Genomic DNA, 14,048 nt, shown 5'->3' with positions numbered 1-14,048 from the left:
AGCAATACAGAGTTAAAAATCTAGAAGATGCATCTTGAGACAATGCATGTTTCTCCTTCACTTTATGCCACTCTGATCGTGCTGTAAGAACTTGCTCTGCTACTGGATCAGAAGGGTGCAGACCTAGCTGTGTGAGGTGGATTCTTTTCAACCAGCAAAAAGCTGCAATGTTGATGCCAGGATATTTGAAAATGAAGATATCGCTCTTTCTTGGTGGAGCATTCAACAAACAGACGAGCAAATGCTAGTTGTAAGTAATGAGCAAGGAAATTTAATGCTTTGGGATCGACAGAGCAGCAAAACGCCTGTATATCTTTTCCTTTAAATAGCTTTTGGCCACATACTTCCTCAAGTGAATGTGAGGAGATTTTATCCAAGTTCAGCTTTTTCACGTAGCTTTCTAATTTCTGTCTTTCTGCCTTCAGTAAAGCCTTTCGACGTTGCTGTGGCTGCTGCTTTGATTTGGTAAGTCTCTTTGAAGTACGAAGCTTTTTGGGTGCTGGTTGGTCTCCACTATCAGATTCGCCACTTGAATCACAGGAATCAGTATCTTCGAACACCTTTGCTCGCCACATGTTTTATTATATAAGTGCTCATAAAAGAAATAATTTTTATTATGTGCGCATGAAGTGGTTGTTGGCCATTTGTCACCTTTGGTGGCTATAGATGATTGCGTAATGTCTGAGCGCTGTGCGTTTGGCGAATCTATAGCAGTTAGACACTCTCCTCCCTCTTCTATTATTATGTACTCTTGGCGCTACTATAAGTATATCAACTAGATAAGAAGCATATTAGCTAGATAGCTGCATGCAACTTTGTGATTGGGATCCCATCCGCGATAGGTTTGCGACCACACTTCTCAAATAAAGATCTAGGTGGACTAATAGCGATAGAGACAATCTAGCTATTTACTTAACAGTAAACAAGACACCATTGGTTGACTTGAGATATTCTAACAGAACAGTCACTTTAATACAACAGTCCTGTATGATATTCTAATAGAACAGTCACAAGTTACATTGTATCAAGCTGTGCTACAACAAAAAACTAAACAAACGAGTCTTTTAATTTAAAATGAGAACGTGCCAAAGTAGGGACTTTCTCACTGAGCTATGCTATAATACCATCATTCATCTATTGTTTCACTACTTTTTAGTGCAAAGATCCCTACTTCATTTTTATTTTTAAAATACTATTTTCATTATGGGATTAGCAGCTTTTAAAACCATAAGGTTCAATCTCACATATCAATAGTGTTTGGCCTATTTCTTTTTATGGCCAACCACTGCTCATATCCTGGGCAGTTGTCAAGTGGCATTAACTCAGCCGAGGTACACTTCTCGACATAACTAAGTGTTACATATACAGTACTAGCAACCACATTGAAAGCCCTTCCTGTGACTTCAGTGTTTAGGCCAATTCACAAGGTTTGCGTTTCAATGAATCTCCTTAAGAAACTATTCCTTCATCAATTATTGGTCATCCAAGACATCACTATTTACAATGGTAATTCCTACACAATGGACATCTTAGAACTTAAATGTCCTCTTGATTCAGAACATCACATTGAATCAGCCCACAATGGGAAGCAGAATAAACCAGAATATTGGCTGAGCTGGATTGTTTGAAGATTTCACATTGTTACTCAACTAATTGAGATCAGTGTCCTGGGCCATTTCCAGTTGCATTCCATCAAGGCAATCAAAGATGTTACTAAAAAGAAACAATAAGAAGTGAAGCTATTAGTTGGACTGTCTATTCTTTACAACTCCTGCTAAAATTCTTGCTGAAACACAAATTAAGCTCTTGCCATTTAAAGGCTTTTAACAGTGGCTGTAGACAGTAATTGATCTGTAACTCCTTGCCATAGTCCTATAAGAATTGTAAGTCTTTTAGTGGTTGCATGTTTTCTGAGGACTTCACATGTTGGTTTTTTTTTGTTTTTTTTTGTACTTACGCTCTATCATTACAGGTTTTTGCAATTGAATTCGGCAACTTTGCAATTGAATTTGTCCCGTTTGCAATTGAGTTCATCGCTTTTGCAATTGAATTAGTCCCGTTTGCAATTGAATTCATCGGTTTTGCAACTGAATTTGTCCCGTTTGCAATTGAATTCGTTGCTTTTGCAGTTAAATTCATCAGAAACAAGAATGGCAGCTGGAGGAAACACGAAAACATGATGTAGCAGCTGCTACAAGAACTTGTTCAAGTACAACAGTAGTAAACAACTCTTTATAAGGCAATAATTCTTCCTTTCCAGCAACATTCCAAACTCTACTACGCGATGGGTGTGGTCACTCGTGAGCAAGTTAATTAACTTGTCAGACAGCTATCAACTTCACGTACTACCAGCTTCAATTACATTCTAGTGTCTCAAGTGTAATTCTCCAACGCATAAATAGTTCATCTCTTAATGAATGGGTTGGTTTCTTGAAGCCGTTTTGTTTATGACAAATTGTAATGCAAATGCGACGAATTCTATTGCAAAACCGACTAATTCAACTGCAAAATTCAATTGCAAACGGGACGAATTCAATTGCAAACGGGACGAATTCAATTGCAAAAACCTGTAATAATGCAGGGATTTTTCTGGGGGGGGGGGGGCATTTTGTCTCCCCTGAAAATGATTTTGTCTCCCCTGAAAATGATTTTGTCCCCCCCCTGAACTCTGCCTCAACCAGCCCAATGATGAAACAATGATAAATTGATTTGAAATCATAAAATTTAGTCGATGGCTAGCTAGCTACAATAAAACAAATTTAGCCTAATTTAAGTTCTGCCCCCCCCTCAATTTCTGAAAAACTCGGATTCCCCCCCCAAATTTATTTTCTAGAAAAATCCCTGATGATGATATTAATACTTATAACTTGATCCATTTAAGTTACAGGAATAGACGTATTCCAAATGACGTCATGAAATAAAATGGCTGCGGCTATTTGGGGGTATTCTAACAATTTCGAGTGAGAGTTCCAATGGGACTTAATAAGATTCAAATCACCCTGGAAGAAGATATTGACCAAAACTAACAGGTACAGTTATAAGGATATAAAATCTATTCTCTAACACGGGGTTAGAATTTTTCAGCTGGTTTTCAAACTTTAGATGAAATACTATGTTTCTTTACTGTAATAACCAAACCTGGTAGTTTCGCCTTTGTTTGCCTCTATATCAATCTTCAAAATCTCAATCCCCATTAGTGATAATACTTGAAAATATAAGAGTCCCCCAAATACAAAATTCGTGTGACATCATTTGGAATACAGTCTATAGCACAAAGATGAATCTGTGCTGACTTGATAGCACACTAATTTACTGACCTGGACAGTATGCAAGAATAAACGGAAGAATACCGAATAACATTTTAGCATAGATTTACTACGTGGGGTTTATAAATCTATTATAGTACACAGATACAGGGGAACAGAGAAATTTATTTGGAGTGGCCATAAGTCAGGGTCAGATAAAACCAAAACGTGGTGAAAGAAAATTTCCCACGCATTTAATGTAAGGTAAGTGCGGGTAATACCGGACAGCAGCTAATTCTGGACACTTAGATCATTCTCAACAATGGTTGAATCCCTGGGCTTATAATTTGGTATGCTAATGCAGTGTCCTATGGCCTATCTACAACCAAAATTGAAGCGAATCCGTTATTCCACTGTGAAGTTTGACACAAATTTGTACGTAATCACGAGTAGTTTTGTTCAAAAAACCAGGCAGCCCAAGTTCATATTTTTAAAGATTTATAAGAATATATCAGCTAATTGCATACCAAAAACCATAAGAATCCATGCAGCACAGGCAGAGTGGCAGTCGATTTTCAGCAGCTGCTCTGTTGAAATACAAGAAATATTCGCAAATTACATAAACTGTAAAAATACGTACTGCTGCTTTCTCCCAAATGGTATGAACTTTCTACTTGATTTATAAGATGCAGATGAGTGGTACTTTAGTCTCCATGCTTTAAAGTGGATTGGTATAACCTGTGGAAGGCGTTACTTGCTTGTGGCAAAGGGTGCTGGTTACCCCGGGAAAAAAAAATTAAAAAAAAAAAAAACTTGCTTGTTATTCGAAGTGTCCGGAATCATTTAGGCTTATGCTACATTTCTACACGCTGCTAAAGTTCGGCTCATAACTCTGATTGTATCACAACGAAATTTGTACTGCAGATGCACCATAAGATAGGCTTTAAAACGATTTCTAGAGTTTGTCTTAACTCGCTGTGAGTGCCGTGTTAGAGCGATTTTATCAGAGTGTTCGGAAATACCCTCTTTTACCTTACTTAATGGTTCACACGGACAGGAATCCACATTACTTACGTGACAGCGTTACCAATCACTCGGTAGATACATTTTACTCACACTCGGCGAACAGGACCGCTCGAACAGGACGAATTCTTATTATAGCACCTTGCAGTTATGCGCATGTGCACTGAACAATTAATTGCGGTTGAGGTGAGAGGTCAGTTGGGCGAGAGGCTGTTGAGGCTGTTGAGGCTGTTGAGGCTGTTGAGGCTGTTGAGGCTGTTGAGGCTGGAGAGGCGAGGTCACTGACTGACAAGATTTTGTGTGAAGTCTGCACTGGTATGACCTTTAATCCTGTAACTTTTGTTATGTTTTCTATTTTGCAGTGACACCAACGGAAGCGATGTGACTGACAGATTACTTCTCAGTAGAATGGTCAGACCATTTTAAATACTAACCCAGGGTACCTGGGGTTAGTATATCTATAGTGTAATTTTGTTATAGAACAATTTTGTTACGGGTAGGCTAGTCACGCGCAGCCAGACCATTTTTCTTCTTTTGTTCTCGACCTAATACAAAGTGGTCTGGCTTCGCGAGAATACGCGTACTCTTTTGTTATCTCATAATACTTTATTACTCCTTGCAAAATCATTAGGCTACTGGCTGGGTTTCATCCTGGCCAACTATCATTTCTCTTACAAGCCACTTCTGATACACTCCCCACTGCTATAAACTGCTGAGGTGGTCAGTACAATGTGATTCAAAGTGTTTATTATGTGATTCCTCCTGACCCACAACAGCTCATATGTGACTGGATTTTGGAAAAACGATCCAAATCGCACATTAGAAGTTTCGAGATAAATGGTTTTAAAGAATTGAAGCCAGCATAACTCTCCAAGGATAGCAAGCACGCGTATGAAATTTACACAAAAGATGCACCAATCTGTTACCTTTCAAGCCACTTCCAGTACTTGTAGCTGCTTGTACAGTTTTCCGCCAAATAAGATAGAAAATCTGAGCAGTTGGACGAGCGAAGTAGTATTACGAGTGCTCACAAAGGGGTGGGGGGGTGGCGGGGAGGGCAAGAGATAGACCTCAAAATGGAGGCAGACCACGATTGGAGTCCAGACACGAGATTACAGGGCCGTGCTGGCCCCCCAGTGGCTGATATGTAGCAAAATCAACAGAGAACACGCCTGGCCAACATTATAAGGCTGTCCACCAGTATGCCACTGATTCTTGCCAAGCCAGGTCCTTCACAAGGCCTGAAACCGCCATTTAAGCACTCCACACCACCCAGAAAAGGCGTCTGTTAAAACCAGCCTCGTGTAGTTTGAGTAGTGCTGAGGGTCAAAACTTGTAGTACGATAGTGTAGCTATCCACTGGTGGTGTTAGTTTGATTTTGCCTGATGTGCGATTTGGATCGGTTCTGTAAAATCTGGTCACATATCTTAAATGGTTGCCCTGTTGCATTAAATCAGCAGTGTTACACCTATCGTCATAATTAGGTGCTTTCTGCTCTAGCCACTATGCTTACTAATGTTTTTGCTGACTGTCCATCTATTCAAGTGTTTGCTAACTTGAATAACCACCGAGCCTGTGAAGCTCCTCAAGCTACCATTCCAACTTCGATTCTGGTAACTCCATATCGCCCTGATATTGTTGTGTACAATTTGCAAGTCCATACTGTTGCTATGTTGGAATTGACCTGCCCAGAAGACTCTGTCCATCATTTGGAATCAGCACGGAATAGAAAGTAATTGAAGTTGAATATTTACAATTACTGGCAGAATTTGACAGATTAAGTATCTCCAGTTATCGAAATTTCAACACTTGGCCATTACCAACCAGCCTCCATTGGAAACTACCTAGGTTGATTGTGAAAGAAAGCTGTTGGAGAGATTTTAGTAGTTTTACTACTGTTGTCTTGCTGTGAAGTTAATTGGGGCAAGTCTGAGCAAGGAGGTGGTAGAACTGGAGGAGGAGGAGGTGATTCTTCCTCTGTCCTCTGTACTGTAGTAGTTAATGATGATGGATCAGTTGGACTAAGGATTAATTCTCCTGTGTCCAATGCCAAGCATCTGTATCTGTTGCTTGAGGTACGATGTTAACTGGTCCTGTTATTATGTCTGCTATGTTATCCACCAAATCTGGTACTTCAACTTCAGCTTTTTCGTGTAGGTTACTAATTGGAGGAGGTGAATCAGTTCTTGCTGGAGGAGCTGGTGATTACCTGCCTCATCTTTGTCCAGCTATTTTAGGAGGAGTTGATGGTTCTAGGTGGTTAATGATCCTGGAGGTTGTCTAGCTCTTCTTTGTCCAGCAAATATATCTAGAGGTGATGGTGTGGTTCTCCTCCTCCTTGCTGGTGGAAGAGGACTTGATTCTCTCCTTCTCCTGCTCAAATAGAGATGGTTCATATATTGATGAATCCAATGCTAATGGAGTAGGGGTGTAGAAGGAGGGGATGAAAATAATGATGGAATACTGGGAGGTAACGATGGATTAGATGGATCAGTAGTTGATAGTTAGTACTTGATTCAGATGGAGATCTTACAATATCAGGAGGCCTTGTAATTGTTTGCAACACTATCCTAGAACCTGCTTGTAGGTGATATGATGACAGAATTGGGTTGAGGATAATGTGCTCTTCATGGTATCAAATCTCTAGAAGATTTACACCAACAAATAATAATCTTTCTGTTGATGTGCCAACTTGCCTACCGAATCTTGGTTGTTCAGTACATATGGGTGGAATACTGATTGACAATAAATGATGTTTGCACCATTACGAAATCTAAAATTTATTTGTAACAAATTATGTAGGGCTGCACCGATTCTAGTATTGGTATCGGTATCGTGTTGATACTGCTGTTTTCATGAAGTATCGGAATCAGCCATTATATTGTTGCAGATACCGATTCTTATCACGTGCGAGAATAAAATAACATTCGTTTGTACTTGTTTATTTTACCGTTTATTTTACCAGCACAGTGGAACTACCAACAAAATTACTGATCTATGCTAAAATCTACGTGTGAAAATGCTTTACTGAGAAAAGATCGATATACTCTAATAGAACGGTCAATAACTCTAATAGAGCAATCAGGTAGAAGTGACTGTTTTAGTATTAGAATATTTTTGTGTTTTTGTAAGCACCATTATGATATTTATCTATACTTCTCCAGAAGAATACTGGAATATCCACTGGTTTGCATTTCAGTGACTTCCTTCTTTGTGAATCTTGATTGGCTACTTCAATATAAACATGAACGTGTTCAAGAATACATGAAATGCACTATATAATAAATGTGTGCATTATGAAGTAGCTACTTTAAGGTACTTGGTATTGGTACTTGTACTTGCAGATACTTCCCAGCTGAGTACTTGGTATTTGAAGTGTCGGTAAAAAGTGGAATCAGTGCAGCCCTAAAATTATGCCTTGATTCATTGGTTCAACAATAATATCACTCAAATCTTGAGGCTGTGCATCTTGTAAAAAAAAATAAGCTGCATCTCAATTCTGGATTATTCTAGATGTAACTCCATAAGTAGTAATGATTTTAAATTTGATTTCCCTTTGCTTAATATACTTTTCTGTAATACATAGCTACCTATTGCTGTTTACTAATGTGTTTTGTATTCTCATAAAAGTGTTGATTACTGTTTATAGCTTTGATGTAAAAGGTCACTTCTTTTTTCAGCAGATTAGTAGTGGTACTATGCAGTGTCTCAAGCTCTGTATGTCAATGACATGTACTCCTTTGTAACATATCACCATTGATGTATCCAGATTCAGTAACGCCGTCACTTTCACGCTAATCAACCATGTCACCATCAATGTATCAAGTCATGTAACTACACTTGCTGACACTGTATATATTGTACAGTAGGGTTAATTTGGTGCTGCAAAATATGTTGACCAGGACCTTGATCACTGTTTTAGTTATAGCATCCAAAAGGGGGGTTTAGAAAACCTGGACCGGACCGGACCAGGTCAACTTCTTCAAGTAAGCCAATTCACACAATAACATACAGTAACTTGGGCTCAACAGGCACTTTCTATTGGTTGGGTCACAGAACGAACAGGTAGCAGATCTTATCAGCTTTCTTTCTGATGTCTTCCCCGTGCATTTCCTTTAAATGTTTTATGTAAGCCGATAGGGTTGTTCTTTTTTTCGTCCAATTCCATAAGCCTTCAGTCCATTCTGGGTTTACACTATGGGCGCAGTTGTATTCATATCTAGGAGTTGCCCTACTGCTCTTTGCTTCAATTACACTGTTGGCATACTCTTGGGCAGTGATTTCAGCTTCAGTTGTTGCTCTTCTGCCATTCACTAACCAATTCACAATCCTTTTGTTTGCCCAATTTCTCTAATTTTTTTGCGAAAACCTAGATATTTTCAACATTTCTTATTGCAACAGGGTTAACAAGGTCCTCACTAGTAGATGACACTATAGCAGCATCATCGGCAAAGCTCAGCTCAGTCATCCAAGATGTTGAGGGTACTCTAGTCCTCTCACCAACTAACTTCCACACTTATAAAGTAACTTGGGCTCAACAGGCACTTTCTGTTGGTTGGGTCACAGAACGAACAGGTAGCAGATCTTATCAGCTTTCTTTCTGATGTCTTCCCCGTGCGTTTCCTTTAAATGTTTTATGTAAGTCAATAGGGTTATTCTTTTTTGGTCCAATTGCATAAGCCTTCAGTCCATTCTGGGTTTACACTATGGGCACAGTTGTATTCATATGTAGGAGTTACCCTACTGCTCTCTGCTTCAATTACACTGTTGGCATACTCTTGGGCAGTGATTTCAGCTTCAGTTGTTGGGATTTCACCCTGTAATTCTCTTCTCACAATGACTGGCAGCATGCATTCAGGCACTCGGTGTTTGCAACAAACTCTTCAGATGCAATGCTACTTGTATGTGCTTCACGATTGTAATTGCATATATCACTTATGTTTACTGTATGTGCATCATTTTCATCCACAGACACTGTGCTGATACATGTCTCATTTGTATTGGTGGTTGTACTTGGTTGTATGTGCCCTGGGCCTAGTAATAATAATAAGAATATAAGATGAACAAAATGGCAGTCTGTCGTAGTATTGTTGGGCATTTTAAACACTCTACTATAGCTTACCACAAGTTAGATCAAATAAGAGAAAGACTAGATATCAAAAAACACAAATTGCAACAGGACGAACCAACTAGGTGGAACTCTACCTTATACATGTTGCAAACAGTTTACGAGCAGAAGATGGCACTGGCAGCTTATGGTACCGAGCATGGTGGCATAACAATGCTCACTCCCAATCAAATTGACTTGAACCGAAAAATTATTGCTGCTCTTGAACCTGTCGAAGAGATCACCAAAATGATCTCTAAAGATTCAGCATCCATATCTATGCTAATTCCATTAGTAAAGATTTTAGAAAATGCTTTTAATAAGTATGATGATGACTCAGGTATTCAAACTATGAAAGGAGAAATGTTAAAGTCTTTAGAAACCAGGTTTGATGACATTGAAGAGTCTGAGTTACTACTTATTGCCACATGTCTGGACTCAAGATTTAAAGACAATTTTTTTTTCTAGGGAAGCTAAAAGGTTGGCTAGGAAATGTGTGATTGACAATGCTGTGGACCCAGATATTGAAATTGAGCCACAAAGTAAGAGACCCCGTACTGAATCATCTACTGATTCTTCAGTTAACGAGTGATTTTATCGGGTTGGTATCCATTGGCAGGGCATACTCTCCATTCCCAATTTTGATTAAAAGTTTAACTCAATCTATAGCCTGTGAGGAAAACAACCCATAACCATTGTCAACTCCAGGTGTAGTTCGTAGAATTTTATGCAAATTGGCAACACAAGGAAATTATTGTGTAAATACTGATGAAATTCTAGCAATGATATGCATATATCAGTCATCTGTTATTTCATGCAATACAACTATGTACGTACTTTCCATAGTTTCTTCAGATCTTCAACTATCTCACTTGGTTGACAGACACCAAACTTTGATGGCAATTGATGTAGAAATTTATTTTTTTGTTTTTTTCTCCCTTTTTAGCTGCCCAGATATTAAAATTTACCTCACACTCTTTAGGTTTTGGACCATTGTCCCATCCTCAGCATTAATACTGTTTTTCTTTCTATCATGTGCCTCATAGTGATCTTGGACTACAGCAGTATCAACTAGTGCTTGGTTGAGCATGTCCATCACCCTCAGTAACAAACATAGCTCATCTGGAACAATGTAGTCCAGGTCTAATTCCAGCGGGGTGCATTTTTACATCCCAGAGATTGTGTCCTTGCATTTCTATTAAAGGAAGCAAGTGTTCTTTTTTGGTTCATTTACGAATTGAGACATTCATTTTGTGCCTGGAAAATTATTCATCATATACACATACATATTCTTGTAACCAGTCCTTTACTTTTCACCACATACATGAATGCTGCAAGCTTGCTGCCTTCATCGCCATTAGGTATAAGGTATAACAGAAACTGTGTGTTATAAGTTTGCTTATCATAATTCTATGTACATATTCTCACTTTGTAATCTGCACGGCATACTATATTTTATGCCAGATTTCTCCATCATCTGCCAATGAATCGATGGATGCAATGGCATCCCCAAAACTCATCCCGCAGAGCTCCATAACTCTCTGATGTTTTCAGGACCGCGATGGTATGCACATCTGCATGTACATAGTACAATGGTTCCAAGGTCTCCAAGACCTCTATATCCTAGCATAGACAGTACCATGAAGAAAACCATTAGTCAAAGTGTCTGGGGTGGTGCTCAATATAGTAGAACATCAAACTTCTGTTTACTGTCTTTCAGTATTCTAAGAGACGACAGCGCTCTTAATTGCTGTGGTAAGAGATACATGTATCATTGTGATACGCACTCATAATAATAAATCCACAAACACACTAACTGATGGTACAGTAATATATGCACCAAAAATGTCCTGATTATCAACTACACAATATATCATATCGAGGTAAATTATAGAGCCACAATAATATTGTCTAGACAATATAATTGCAAATATCGCCTAATTAAATCTGGCTAGTGGTTATGTTTCTTGCACTTGCTATATACCTACAAGGAAAGGAAATTTGATTGTGAAAGGAAATTTGATTGTGGGCAAATTCCAGCTGTTGTCTGGTACCATTTCACATTCTATGATACAATATGATGTAATAACGTGTTATGTAATGTTACTAGTCTAAAAAAAAAGCAAAAGTTGATACAAGTGTTGCTTTTTGTAAGGACACAAGCGGAATGTAACACATGGTACTGCCATCAACCCTACATACCCAAGGATCTCCCGGGTGGCCCACCCCTCAACTCCAAATTAGGAATTGTTTACCCATGCATGTGATGTCTATCATGACTCAACAGCCTCCTAACAGGCCAAGTTTCCTACTTACCCTGGCTATTCTAATAATAACTTATTTTCCCCAAACTGTGAATATCTTAAGGAACCACCAGTTGCAACCCAGGGAACAAAAATTAACTAAAACATATTAACTATTTAGAAGAGATTGTGTACAGAAAAGGATCTCCATGATTCCTGTTAATGAGGTACAATGGGTACTCTCTATAGTGTTGTGAACATACATGTTGTATAATAGTGTGTAACCAACTATTATGTTACATTTTAAAGAATGTCACCTCGTGTGATCAGTATAATTGGATTGCAAGAGCTGTGTCATGCAAAACGAAATATATATTGGTGGGGCTTACATACTGATGTTTCATTATGGTATAGTAAAATTTAAAAAAAAAAGTAAATTACTCCTTGCATTTGTTGTGTACGGTGTGACTAAGGGTTCCTTCATTTTCTAATATCCATGATGATTGTTGTCCTGGTGTTCACCATCAGAGTCATTCACACAGAGTGATTTTGAGGGTGACAACTAGCTCACCGCAGTCAATAGGCTAACACTGTCACATGTATTACTAACATAGTCCTGGGTATCAACTCTTGTAAAGGTCACTGAATTGTGTGACCTTGAGAGTTGATGTCTGGCTAGCTATGAATTATATGTTGTTTTTAGTTGCTGTAAAGATATTTATTGTCAGAAAGTCATATGACACTTCCGAAGATGATAAACATGATAGATGTATCCACTTCAGCTCCATAGTCAGGAGTACTGAGGTCATATAGTGGTCTTGTCTATACAACCTGATGTCTCTGACTTTGTCTGCGTCATTTTCCATTATGTGTTGGACTATGAACAAAAACTGTTACTTCAGCTCCTTAGTCAGTAGTACTGAGGTCACTTCATAGTGGTCTATATCACTGAACAGTCAGTGATGTCTCTGACTTTATCTGTATTGTTATCCATTAAGTGTTGGAAAACATTGACCTGAGCTTAAATGGTTGGTTCAACTCCTTAGTCAAGAGTACTGCAGTGCCTGAAATTACTTTTTTGAAATGTTCTGACAAAGTGTCTGAACAAACCCAAAACTGTTCAGACATTCTTATATTTGGTCTGACATAATCAGTTGAGTTCAAATACAAGTAATAAAAAAATAAAATATACAGTTGAGTTGCGTTTGGAAACAGAGTAAAGTTAAAACAGTAAACCACATACACAAATGAAAAAAATGTAAAAATGATATATAATTACAATACCCAATCATCCCAGTCTTCAAGCAGAAACTTCTCTTGTTGAAGTTCATCATCCTCTTCTTCATCACCATAATATTCAACTTCTTCAGCATCGCTATCATCATCGACAACCACCACATCACGTGTTGAAATCATTGCTGATGCACTAGATAAATGACAATCTGATGTTGCTTCTTTATGTTTAGAGCTGCAGCGCTTTTTGTAATGTTTACGTGGGCCATGAGAGGGCCTTCTTTGCTTAGCACTGCACCACAAATCTATCGCAGAATCTGGTTTGAAGTCCCGAAGTGGAGATTTATCAATATTTAAAGCTACTAGGTTGCTCAAACTACTTTGGGCAAGGGAACTCCTCTTGTTGGTTTTGATAAGGTTTACTTGAGAAAAAGCTCTTTCCAGCTTACCGTTAGAAGCTGGCAAAGTAAACAATATTTTTGCTAAAAGAAGTACGTTCTGCCATTCTGAAGAATTGGGGCAATTAAACAATCGCCACCATGCTGATTTGTAGTCCATGGTTGGAAGTGAAATAAACTGAATGGCATACTCAATCATTGACTTGAATTCTTCTCGAATTTCACTGATATCAGCACCTGCAATTTCTAATGGTACTTTGAAGTGCTTGGCCAACCTGTCAACAGCATCCAAGGAGTTTGACTGAGAACCATCATTGTTGTCATCAGCATCCCCATCAGCATCTTCAACATCAACAACATCATTTTGCTCATCTTGTAGTATTTTTTCCCATCCTTGAGTAGCCATCACGACTATCACATCTCAGAATAACTGCATGTCAGACCATTGTAAACGTGTACGTAACTTATTTACTACAAAGTGACAAAATTCCATGTAGTGACTTTCAAAGTAAGATTTTGCTTCAACAAATCTTTTCAATTCTTGCCCTTGGTATAGGTGTTTCCCATCTTCACGAACAACCTTTTTAACAATTGTAGAGTAAACTTCCCATTTGGATATCGGATTTTTCTTAAGTTTGTCTATTTCTTTCACAGTTTTAAGTAGGTATGTAAGTGCGCTAACTATATCTAGCTCATCAGCTTGCATGCTTTTAGAAAATATTGAACATGGTGTTAAGATGTCAACAAATACGGGACATCCCAATAAATATTTCGCATCGGTCCATTTTTGTAAATAGC

The 14,048-nt window shown here is 38.4% G+C and overlaps 1 long non-coding RNA gene across 1 annotated transcript in view; it reads left to right on the top strand.

The window, feature by feature from the left end:
* Positions 1-4,439: 4,439 nt before the first annotated feature.
* LOC136244381 (uncharacterized) overlaps positions 4,440-14,048 on the top strand; it is a 29,185-nt gene continuing 19,576 nt past the window's right edge. Inside the window, exons 1-2 of the long non-coding RNA XR_010695188.1 lie at positions 4,440-4,583; positions 4,631-4,679. This is a non-coding gene — a long non-coding RNA (uncharacterized lncRNA). The remainder of the gene's footprint in view (positions 4,584-4,630; positions 4,680-14,048) is intronic.

Source organism: Dysidea avara, chromosome 14 (genome assembly GCF_963678975.1).
Source record: "Dysidea avara chromosome 14, odDysAvar1.4, whole genome shotgun sequence".
NCBI classification, from domain to species: Eukaryota; Metazoa; Porifera; class Demospongiae; order Dictyoceratida; family Dysideidae; genus Dysidea; species Dysidea avara.
The sequence above is the reverse complement of the archived record's forward strand: the minus strand, read 5'-3'. Positions and strand labels throughout refer to the sequence as shown.